Source organism: Durio zibethinus, chromosome 26 (genome assembly GCF_047325235.1).
Source record: "Durio zibethinus cultivar Kanyao isolate XHJ-2024 chromosome 26, ASM4732523v1, whole genome shotgun sequence".
Classification (NCBI taxonomy): Eukaryota; Viridiplantae; Streptophyta; class Magnoliopsida; order Malvales; family Malvaceae; genus Durio; species Durio zibethinus.
In genome coordinates, this window is record NC_143187.1 from 6,590,178 (window position 1) to 6,602,900 (window position 12,723).

At 29.8% G+C, this 12,723-nt stretch overlaps 1 long non-coding RNA gene across 3 annotated transcripts; it reads left to right on the plus strand.

Moving 5' to 3' along the window:
• The first annotated feature begins 535 nt into the window (after nucleotides 1-535).
• LOC149511282 (uncharacterized) lies at nucleotides 536-4,531 on the plus strand. Of its 3 annotated transcripts, XR_016334340.1 has the most exons (5): nucleotides 536-656; nucleotides 753-803; nucleotides 2,751-2,804; nucleotides 3,625-4,041; nucleotides 4,282-4,531. It is a non-coding gene; the product is annotated as an uncharacterized LOC149511282 (long non-coding RNA). The 3 variants fall into 3 exon arrangements; XR_016334338.1 differs by having other exon boundaries at nucleotides 3,625-4,531; XR_016334339.1 differs by having other exon boundaries at nucleotides 3,783-4,531.
• Nucleotides 4,532-12,723: the final 8,192 nt, after the last annotated feature.

A 12,723-nucleotide genomic window follows, 5' to 3' on the forward strand; every position in this document is an offset into this window, starting at 1 on the left:
CCCATAAACATAAAATAATAATGATGGTCATGTATTTTTTATATTATTTTTTAAATATACCCTTAAATTATGTCTTAATCCTCTAATTTTGATTAGGACGGTGTATTTTATAATTTTTAAAAAATTTAATTTTAGATGAAATTTAAGTAAAATGAATACTTAAATAATTTAATAGGCCATAAAAATGACATTTGGTGAATATGAATTTACTATTATACAAATTAAAAAAATTATGCATTCTTTATTTCAAAAAGAGACAAAAAGAAAATTTTAAATGAAACTCTTTGAAATATGTATTTCAAAAAATAATTCTTTCCAATAGCCGTCCATGTCAATCAAACGGGCTTTAATTCCCGGGCCGCCAAGTACTAGCCCATATACTATCCCAAATTCAGCTTGAAAGCGATCCATAAAGAAGGGAAAGTCGGTGTACGATCAAAGGCTATTTTAGTAATTTAGAAACCAAAGCGCCTTTTCTATAAACAGAACTGAACGCGTGAATCCTACGTCCCCCTCCCCACCCCCCCCCCCCCCCAAAAAAAAAAAAAGAGCGAAAGATTTTTCGCGTTTAAAAATCGATCTATCAAGTGCTTATCTCTCGTTTAGTTCTCCAAAAACCCGAAGGCGGCCATTGCTGTTTTTGCAGTCCAAACATGGTACGTACTTTAGGAAATTATTTTTTTAGTATTTTATTTATTTTAAATTTTAGTTAATACTAAATGCGTATCGGATATCTTAACAACAAAACACAGATGTTTTTCAAGAAGTTGGTTTGGGAAGCTATGAATAAAGATTATCCGAAGGTATTTCATTTTCTTCTCTATCCCTCTCTCTTTCTTTCATTGTTTTTTATTTTAAGTTTTTATTATGCCAATGTCTTTGAGTCTATATTACATTTGTTTGGAACTCGAAGAAAGAGATGAAAAAGTGGTAGAAACATGGGCGTAGCCAGGGGGGCAGGCAGGGGCCATAGCCCCCAAAATTTTTTTTACACCATTGTAGAACAGTACCCGACCCCACCAAAAAGATTACTTGGTCCCCCTTCCCCAAGAAATTACTATGTAGCCCCCACCCATTTCCCTGGCTTCGCCTCTGGAGAGAAGGGAACTGATAGTTTCCTACTTGTTTGAATACTTGGACTGTAAGGGATGAGATAAATCTAGTTTCAAAGTGGCATTGCATTCTAGCTTGTTAAGCAATAAGTTTGCAAAGTGATTCGTGAAGGCAGCTGCTTGTCTTTCACCTGAAAATGATGGATGAAGCTTGTAGGCACAGGTGCTGAAGGTATTTATTGTTTTCCCTTAATGGCTAAGTTCATAAAAAGAAAAGTAGAATCTTTAGCGAAAATAATTTAGGTAACTTTAGTTGTAAAGTATTTGTTTGGATACCTTTGTTCTTGCATATTGCTTGGGTTAGAGGGATAATATCGAAATAAGCAATCTTTATCTTCTGAGAGAAGCTATGGACTGCTGGAGTTATATATATTGGTTTAATAGTTACTGTAATTTTTCATAACTAAACGCTAAATTGGTTACCAGATCACTAGAAGACGGTCCGTTAGATTAGAACTAAAATTTTGGTTTTTTTATGCCCCTTCTAACCTCTAAAAGGTAGTTCATGTTTTAAAATAAGAAATGCGAATGAAGATAAAGATGAATTAATTAACGTAGAAATATAATGAGGGATAAATGAGAAGAACAAGTTTTTTGGTTCTCTCAGTCTTTGCATTTGCAAATTGTCAATTCCGTATATGCTACAGCGCTAAACTGCACAAAATCCAAGTGCTCATGCTAACTGCCAATGCTTCACCTCTACCAATGGAGTCCAATGTTAGAACTGCTTAATTGGTGTTGTCATATTTGTTTCACATTCATATGACAGCTTTCGCATTTTTTTATCCATCTTCTCTCTATCAACATTCCAGACTTCTATTTGTTCATGCATTTTGTTTTATTTGTATTGATGTTAGAACTTACATTTACTTATATCATATATCACTTTCTCAGAGTGCTATTAGGCCATGCATTTTGTTTTTCTTCCATTGAAATTTGTAACCTCTTTTAATGAGTCTATGTAGTGGTTTTAGCTTGAACTGTGCAATAAATTCAATGACACTTCAACAACACTGGAAACTCGTGGCACAAGTTTTGCTTTTTGCATCTTTAATTATATCCATTGCTCTTTTGATATTCATGGCTAATCTTTTTTGTTGATCCTAATTGTGTCTTTGATTGAGGATTATTAGGGTCTCTGTACAGTGCTTCAATTAAATTTCAAAACTGGATTAGCTTCTGATTCTAATTTTGCGCTACTTATTCTAATTCACCCATATCTTATAAGCATATTTCCCTGTCAGTAGAAAGAAAGAAAACCTGCAACGAGAAAGAAATCATCTTTTGCTAGGAAAGCTGTTGCTAGCAGGATGGAAAAAGTAAAGGAAGAGGAAAAGCAGAAAAGTATAAGAAAATTTGTTTGCTATATAAAGTGCCCCTTCAGATGTAATCAGATGTAAAATATTCTTTGTTGAAGTCTTATTTATTTATAGACAAGTGGTAACTAATGTTGTGGCATGCTTCCTTGAGAACACTGAAGAAAATTTCACTATTAATGTTATGAATTATCTACATTTCATGTATTTGCCTGTCGAGATTCTTTATATTTTTAAAGTTCTTTTTAGGTTTTCTTCTTAGTAACTCTTTGGTCCTATTTTTCTTGGCATATTGATATGGATTTTTTTTCCTCCTTTGTAGAGACTGAGTTCAAAAATCAACTATGATCCATTGGAGAAGCGAACCAATGACCCTGTATGCTCCCTTCTCTCTCTCTATCTATGTGCTATGTTATAGTAATTTAGAATTGCAATTGCTCACATTAAATGCCTTAATTGAACCAAAGTGTCACTTCAATTCAACATAGTTACACAAAATTTTGCTGAATATTTGCACAATCTATACTCTCTTGATTAATATCCACCAGATTGCTTTGAATTTCTTCTTTGAAGAGAACCTCTAAGAAGGAAAAAATATTAGTAAAAATATTCAGACACTTGTATGCATGTGTGCTTACACCAGTTCATGAAATTGTCAGAAATCTTTTTAGAATTCAACAATGTTGTGAACCCATGGTTTGTTAACACAAACATTAGGTGGTATGAAGCATGTCGAAGAGGTAGATGGTAGGTTTCAATAGATTCTAAAGTATGAGAAACTTTGGAAATATGGTGGAAGAAAAGTCAAATTGTGTGAAATTTGTTTGTATTCTTGTTGATTTTATCGTAATTACTACAAATGCATCTCCTGTATTTAGTTTGAGAAACTTTACAAATTTTATATTACTTGACAATTCTAATACAATGAAGGGGTTAGAGGGTTTTGTCGTAGGATCTTACATTCGTATTTCTACCTGGTCTGTTTAAGTATTTGTAGAATTGACTTGACCTTTGGTAACATACTTCTCTCAGACAAAATTTACCTTCAAGTTTCTTCTAGTTTGTTTTACCATATCAGTTTCATATTACTATCATCAGTGCCATTGGCTTTTGACTCAGCTAAAGAAAGACCTGGAGTTTAGTCTTCTGTTCATTTTAAATATGCTAACATTTTGCTTTTGATTGGAAAATGACAGACATAAGATCTCGGCAGTTTCCCTAAGATCAGAAATCAAATTGATACCGAAAAGACAAGAATCAAACTATGGATCAACAACTCTTTGAGATAATCCAATATTATTTAGAAAGTTCTATTCCTGAATTTGATGAACGTACTCTATTGATTTCCTTGTAGGAGGAAGTCACTGAAAAGGCAGGCTAAGAAAGGTGGTATAGACTCGAACAGTGGCAAGCAAATTGAAACACATCAGTCCAAAGGAACATCAACTTTGGAAGTTTGTAGTTCTGAGGAAGAAATTTATAGTGATGAGTTTGAGCCTGAGAATGCTAATCTATACTCCGATAGGAACGAGGAAGAGGAGTTTGGTTACGGGGAAGATGATGAATATGAAGAATTTTGATGCCAGAGTGCTTTTGTCGATATTATATTGTTGGTAAGTTTCGAGGCATGCTGTGAGACACAATCATGTGATCAAATTTTGCAAAGTCAACTGCAATGGTTTTGCACCTTGTGAAAATACACGAGGTAACTTTTTGCTGAAAAAAATGCGGTGATTTTGCAAAATAATTTTTTGATTAATGTAAGTTAATGTAAGGTAGGATATGAGTGCATATTTAGGTGTGTTTTTATGCAATGTTAAATTGAGGAGATTTCCCTGTATGTTGCTGGACAGAGGGAATCCTGACTCTGTGGCACGAGACATTAGACCAAGCACCGTGGCTCGTGTGAACGCATATGCTTGCACTTGTAACTTTTTAATGCTCAAGGTGCGTGAGCATGATGTGCTGTGACAATCCAATGATAAAAAAACCTACTTAAACCAGGGGATCCCAGTTAGTCGTCACCGCGTGAGCATTATTGAGCTTAGAAAAGTATATTGTGTTGAAAGTTCGCACTATTTATGATGATGAGATTTCCAATGAAACGGTGGAAAAATCTATTTATGTTTTGCTTAAATAGATAGAAATGGAATCATATTTCATATCCTGGGAATGAATCAAAGCAAGCTAACCTTGTCAACCCCAAGCGACGGTTTTAACTTTGTGGCTAGAAAAAGAACCATGATCGCACGATCCAGATGTGAGGTTTCCTTGTATGGCCCTACCCGAATGTCGGTTTAGCTATAAAGGCAATCGCACAAACTACCATTGGTACCTTCATCGAGCAGGTGTCCAAGACTAGGCGCTGGCAGCTGAAAAAACAAGCATACCGGGGCCATTGCTTGCGCCATATTTGCCAATAAGTCCGCAATCTGTTGCCCCCTCAAAGTGTGTGCTTGGAGCTGGACTGCTGTAACACTGTACTCCACAAGTAGAAGGGATTCAATAAAAAAAAATCAAAAGCATCTCCAATGACAAGATATTTAGTTATCCTTCAAGTCTTATCAAGTTTTGTTAATAATGAATGGGATATCGTTTTGATATTTTTAAAAAATATAATATATATTGATATGAGTTATTTTGATATATTATTTTAGATTTTTTAATTTAATATAAATATATTTATAAATATATATGAATTTATATATTATAATATTATTAATAATATACAAAATAGATATGTAATATATTCAAAAATCAAATAAATAAGTTTAAAAGTATAAAAAATAATATCATAAATTTTTTATGATATTTTTAAATATTTAATCTAATCATATGATATTTACATAAATATTTTTATATAACTATTAAGATAAAAATAAAGAAATAAAAAAAATTAACCAAGGTTTTAGAATTGTTAAACTTTATAAAATGAGTATAATTATTTTCTTGAAAAAATTTGAAATATTTATAGATTTTGGTTTGAAAAAATAAAGTATAAAAAATTTAAAATAAAGTATAAAGAAACACAACCTTTAAGAGTTATTTTATCAATTGATTTTATTTTTATTAAGTTAAAAAAATTAAATAACAAATTTGATATTATCTGATATCAAATTTGATATAAAAATTATCTTTAAATAAATCATATTTTGATATAATTAAAATATATCTATCGATATAATTGGTATAGAAGTAAAATTAATAATTATAAGTCTTATGCAAAAAAAAAATATAGTACTACTCAATGCTAAATATTTTAAAATAAACAAAGTGTTAATGGATTTGGTCTTAAGTTTTAACAATTTTTTATGAATACGATAATTTGTATATTGATATTATATTTATTTTATATCAAATATGTATATAATAAAAAAATTATTTTATCATAATTTATATTTATATATTAAAAATATAATATATTTTTTAATTTTTATTAAAAATATATATATTTTTTAATTTTAAATTATACATTTTTATAGATTTTTACTGTATTATATTTGAAATGGTAGATTTAATTTTTTTTTTAACTATTTCTTTAGAAATTTTGAAAACAAGAAATTCAAGGATATTGGACCTTGAGTCAACTAAAGAAGCAGGCAAATTCCTGTCAGTTGCAGCAGTTTGTCAAATGTTTAGTTGGACGTAGAATAGGTGGCAGGTTGTCAGTGTACAAAGATTTAATTGTCCAATTAATGCTACTGACTGCAGTAGAAAGAAAGGAAAAGCTCAATCAATGAGAAAGCCAAACAGTCAGCCACCAAAATAGACGTCAACTACTTAGGAAGTCATATACGCATATTCCTCGCCACGTGAGTTTGAAAAATTAGCTGAACATTTATTTTGGTGGGGTTTATCTTTGCAGATTTGGACCTCTTTTTTTTTTTTTTTTTAAAGTATTATGTCATTTCAACTTCAATTAAAGGTATAATTAACGTGCACAACACTGTTTAAGACAAATCATAGTAAGTATAAAACACGAAAATTTGATAAAATCTTAATTATAATATCATATTAAAATTTAATTGAATGAAAAATTAAAATTAAATATAAAATTACAAATAATTTTAAACTTAACAAAAATAAATAACATCATTTTAATAATTATAAAACCTTTTTTTAATTAAGTTATTTATTAATCAAGATTAATTATCAAACCATACGAATTTCACTTAAGAACATAATAAAACGCAAAAATTATGGTGTGGCCTACTCCATCAGTATAGCAACTACGCAATTCAACTGCTGGCTAGCAGGCACAGCACAAAGTTTCTGCCTATTGATCGTGATAAGTGGTGGGCTTATTAGTTTTATGCGTATTGCTTGCTTCCAATTATAATTGAGAACTTATATTGGGACCACGGCACTAGTGCCAACATCATAAAATAAGTTTGTAGTTTCTTACCGACTAGGCTTCGAGTCATTGAGAAAGATTTAGACAGTGTCACGCCCCGAGATTAAGACGTAACACGGTCATATTATTTTGAAAAAAATCTTAAAGTAATACGAAGCCTTCTTTCTTAAACATTCTAAAATTCTTCAATAAAAATAATCTATCAAGTAAAAATTCATATCTTTAATCCAACTGATAATACATCTTTATATATCCAAATACAAATCATATAAAATATAAAATTGCTTCTTAAAATCTTATTGGCCAACATATTCTCCGACGATTAAGTAATCTTACCCATTTCATCTTCTAGCTTCACACAAAACTAATCAAATTTATCACTTAATCATCTGTAAAGAAAAAGTAAAAGGAGAATGAGCAAACCACAGCTCAGTAAGTATAGGCTCACACACCTTATCAGATCAAACATCATTTTCTTACACATCATATAGATCATTTAAAACATTCATCAAATCATAATATCAAAATATTTCAAGATCATCGTTTTGTCAAATATTTCATAAATTCATAAATCAATGTCAAAATATGTCACTTCATAAATCATTGCAAAATATGCTATCATTCAAATATCATAATCAAACCAAATCATGGATCAATCATTAAAAATCATCGTAAATCATCATCATCATAAATCGTCATTATCATTGGTTTATCATTAGCTACGATCACTGCTATAACCCGTGACATTGGCCGTATCGACAATTTCATTCTCATGATCATTGCTAACTATTATAACCCGTTAGCCAGGGCTTACGCTAACTACTATTACCCGTTAGCCAGGGTCGTATGATCATGTTTTTGCTAACTACTATTACCCGTTAGCCAAGGGTCGTAGAACTAGTTCTGGTGTCGATGATCCCACTTCCCAAGGATATAAAAACATAGCTATCATAAAATTATTCTTTAAACATAAATCATTTTCTCATTTCATTCATAAGCATGATCCATCATTTATATAAAGAAACACAAAATAATCATATGCTTGATCCTATTTTCATATATCAAAAATAAAGAAATAAAACATTCTTTCATTTAGAAACATATATAAATATATACATAGATTTGAAAATAAGCAAAGTGTGTGAGATTCTACTTACCTCCATTCGATTCCACCACTTAATTTTTCCTCCAAAAAAATTAATAGCCTATCCAAGATCATTTCAACAGATCAGAATTTAATCAACCCTTTTTGAAACCATTTATACAAAAATCAACTAAGTTACACAAAGGGTTAACTTAACTAATTAATACTGGCAGCCTGACCTCTTTTCATTAAAACAGTCATATCTCAATATATCCAAATTGGAATTATGATCTCTTTAATGCGTTAGAAACTAGACTTAATAAGCTTTCTAACCATATATGGCACACCTCGTAATTCCTTGTAGATTAGTTATAACAATTTTTGAAATCCTCGTCATATACTGCTGCCAAACAGACTGTATACCTTCTAATAAAAATTATATATTTATTCACAGAAAACTCCAAATTCAGTTCTGCTTATTTCATTGGAAAGTAGACTCAATAAGCTTTCCAAACATATATGGCTTAATCTGTAAATCCTTGTATACAAATTAAGAAGAATTTCGTAATTCAACCCTGATGCTGTTGTCTTACAACCTGTATATCTTTAAGTTAAAATTAGACAACTCTTTATAGAAAACTCGGATTTGACTTTCGTTTGTTCCATTAGAAACTAGATTCAACATGCTTTCCAATGATATATAATAATCACACCAATAATCTATCCATTAATACAAAATTTTATTTTAATTCATTATTACAGATCACGACATCTCATCCAAAAATAGAATTTCTCCTTCAATCTTTAAAAACTCAAATCCTTACTTTCAGCCTTCAAACTCTATTCAATAATCATTAATAACTCTTAAGAACATGAAATAAACAAAGCCCAATAATTTACCCATATAGATCATCAAGATTAATGAAGGATTTCATGATTTTTCTTGATTTTTCTCTCAAAACTTCAACTCCAAATAATAGCAATCAACTTGATATTTCTTTCAACTAAAAAGAGGGCATGTACTCACCTTTAAGGGATTAACTTGATTGTAGCCTCTGATTGTGAATCTCCAACTTGATTTTTCATATTCTCTAACCCTAAGGAAGATGAGGAAGAAGAACTTTATTTCCTTTCTGTTTCACGATAGTTAGGTTTTCTTTAATCTAATACTTTAGCCTTTTTTCTTTTACTAAATAATGTCTTAATAAACTGATGGGCTTTAGTATTAGTCTAGCCCAATTATTATTTGGGCTGGGGTATTACATTCTCCCCTCCTTATAAGAAGTTTTGTCCTTGAAACTTGATTTACATCCATATCTCATTCCTCTAATTTTGCAATCATATCTCTTACCGTATGATTGTTTCATTGAACTTTGAAAAAAATAATCATCTTGCCTAAAAACTTGTTCTTTCTAATCAATCATTCGAAAAAAAAAAAAAGATTTCAATATGTTAAAACTCATATCATCTTGAATTTCTAAATACTCATATCCAATCACATAGCTTTTACTAAGATATTCTCTTAATATAGATTCATCATATACACTAAACATCAAAGGTGACAATATTCTTTATTTATTAAAGATTCATCACTTTCTTAACTAATAAAAGCATAACAATTTAAAACTTAAAATCAATTCAGGCTTCTACTGCGCACTCTGATATTTCTTTCCAATAAAATTCAAACAAATTAACTTTCATAACATCGTTTTGCAACAAGAAAAGCATGTGCCCACAAAATTCCTTGTAATATGCTTCACACCATGTGTTCATAACCATAAAAACCTTGAATAACAATATCAACAAATCATTTTGTCACCAAAAATATATCACATAGTACTTTAAATTTTCTTTTCTTTTCCACCGACAACATAAAATTTTCTATCAATTAACCACTAGAATACATATGATATCAATGCAATAGATTATATCCATAAATTTGCACCATGTAAATTCAAACATAAATCTTTAATTATCAAAGTTGTCTTCAATTACGAATATTGTTCTTTCTAATATACCAATTATCATATAACAATTGATTCTTCATAATCCCTACAAACATCATAATCTCTCAAATTCTCTTTTTACCAAATATATTGCTATCATCTTCATGTCAAGGTTAAAAACTATGCATCATAATCCATAAAAGAAATTCTTTTATAAAGTTTGAACCAATAAGAACTCCAAACACTTGAATTCACACTAAAAGTATAATTATGAACAATAGCCAAATGCATCACATTATTTCAAAAGTTCTCTCAAATTTATCTAAAATCAAATACATGTTCAACATCACCAAGTACATAAAATCATTACTTGTAAGATTTCAACCAATCTTTTGCCCTTGTAAAATTCAAACAATCATTTGCACTTGTAAGATTTCAAACAATCATTCTTAACCAAAACATATATATTTTTCTGTAAATCGATTACTCCTTTAAAACCAACTTCTTTACTAAATCATTTGGATAACCATAATTTTAATTTCTTGCTAAGTACACAACCTTATACCACAATAGGCCATATTCTCCATAAATATAAAATTCAAAGGAATCAAATAGTATACTTCAATTAAAAACTATAACCATAAATTAATCACTTTAGCCATTAAAAAAATCAGTACACCTCAAATAGGAATTTAATGATCAAACTTTAAATTAACTATATAAACATCCAACTCGCATGATCAAACCTTAAATACTTTCTTAATAAAAATGTAGAACCAAATCAAGTGAACATCCTTCTTTACGTATATAAAGCTATTTACCACAATTATAACATTTTGGACTAAATCCATCAAAATAAATTCTCCAACATTATAATCTATAAATAATTGCATCAAAATTTCAACATATCATTTCATTCCAACTCCAATATTCTATACTTTTAATTCCAACAATGTACACTCATATTCTAATCTTCATCATTGATCAATGATTCACTTAACATTTATCAAATAATTTCAAAACCTCATTAAGTCAAAAGTCTTTTCTCAAACCCATAGGATCTCCAACGACCAAATCGTTTTCTTAAATAATCTTTTAACTTATAAAATATATCTCATTATAAGTGGCGTCAAAAATCTCTTCAACTTATAAAATCGCACTATATCAGAGTAATTATACTTTCTCTTCACTACAAAATCCAAAAGCAATATATAAATATCAATAAAATAACTACACCAAGAATCCATTGAATCATTGATTCCTCAAAATTCATTAAAACTTTAACTACTCCAAAAATTTATTGAATCATTTAGTCATACTCACCACTACAATCTATGGATTAAACTATGTCTTTGGAAGATCATCACATTCTCTAGAGGTCATCATCTAAATTCTTAAAAATCTCCAAAGATCATAATCGTAATTCTTAGAAAATCTTCAAAATCATATTATAAGCTCCTTAACATCTCATAACCTGAATTCTTAGAAAATCTTCAAGAAATATAACTTAAGCTTTAAAAAAAAAAAATCTCAACACAATCTACAAATCATAATCTACCTCTTAAAATTCTCCAAAGATCGTAACTTAAGCTCTGATACCACTTTTGTCACGTCCCGAGATTAAGACGTAACACGGCCATATTACCTTGAAGAAAATCTTAAAGTAATACGAAGCCTTCTTTCTTAAACATTCTAAAATTCTTCAATAAAAATAACCTACCAAGTAAAAATTCATATCTTTAATCCAACTGATAATACATCTTTATATATCCAAATACAAATCATATAAAATATAAAACTGCCTCTTAAAATCTTATTGGCCAACATATTCTCCGACGATTAAGTAATCTTACCCATTTCATCTTCTAGCTTCACACAAAACTAATCAAATTTATCACTTAATCATCTGTAAAGAAAAAGTAAAAGGAGAATGAGCAAACCACAGCTCAGTAAGTATAGGCTCACACACCTTATCAGATCAAGCATCATTTTCTTACACATCATATAGATCATTTAAAACATTCATCAAATCATAATATCAAAATATTTCAAGATCATCGTTTTGTCAAATATTTCATAAATTCATAAATCAATGTCAAAATATGTCACTTCATAAATCATTGCAAAATATGCTATCATTCAAATATCATAATCAAACCAAATCATGGATCAATCATTAAAAATCATCGTAAATCATCATCATCATAAATCGTCATTATCATTGGTTTATCATTAGCTACGATCACTGCTATAACCCGTGACATTGGTCGTATCGACAATTTCATTCTCATGATCATTGCTAACTATTATAACCCGTTAGCCAGGGCTTACGCTAACTACTATTACCCGTTAGCCAGGGTCGTATAATCATGTCTTTGCTAACTACTATTACCCGTTAGCCAAGGGTCGTAGAACTAGTTCTGGTGTCGATGATCCCACTTCCCAGGGATATAAAAACATAGCTATCATAAAATTATTCTTTAAACATAAATCATTTTCTCATTTCATTCATAAGCATGATCCATCGTTTATATAAAGAAACACAAAATAATCATATGCTTGATCCTATTTTCATATATCAAAAATAAAGAAATAAAACATTCTTTCATTTAGAAACATATATAAATATATACATAGATTTGAAAATAAGCAAAGTGTGTGAGATTCTACTTACCTCCATTCGATTCCACCACTTAATTTTTTCTCCAAAAAAATTAATAGCCTATCCAAGATCATTTCAACAGATCAGAATTTAATCAACCCTTTTTGAAACCATTTATACAAAAATCAACTAAGTTACACAAAGGGTTAACCTAACTAATTAATACTGACAGCCTGACCTCTTTTCATTAAAACAGTCATATCTCAATATATCCAAATTGGAATTATGATCTCTTTAATGCGTTAGAAA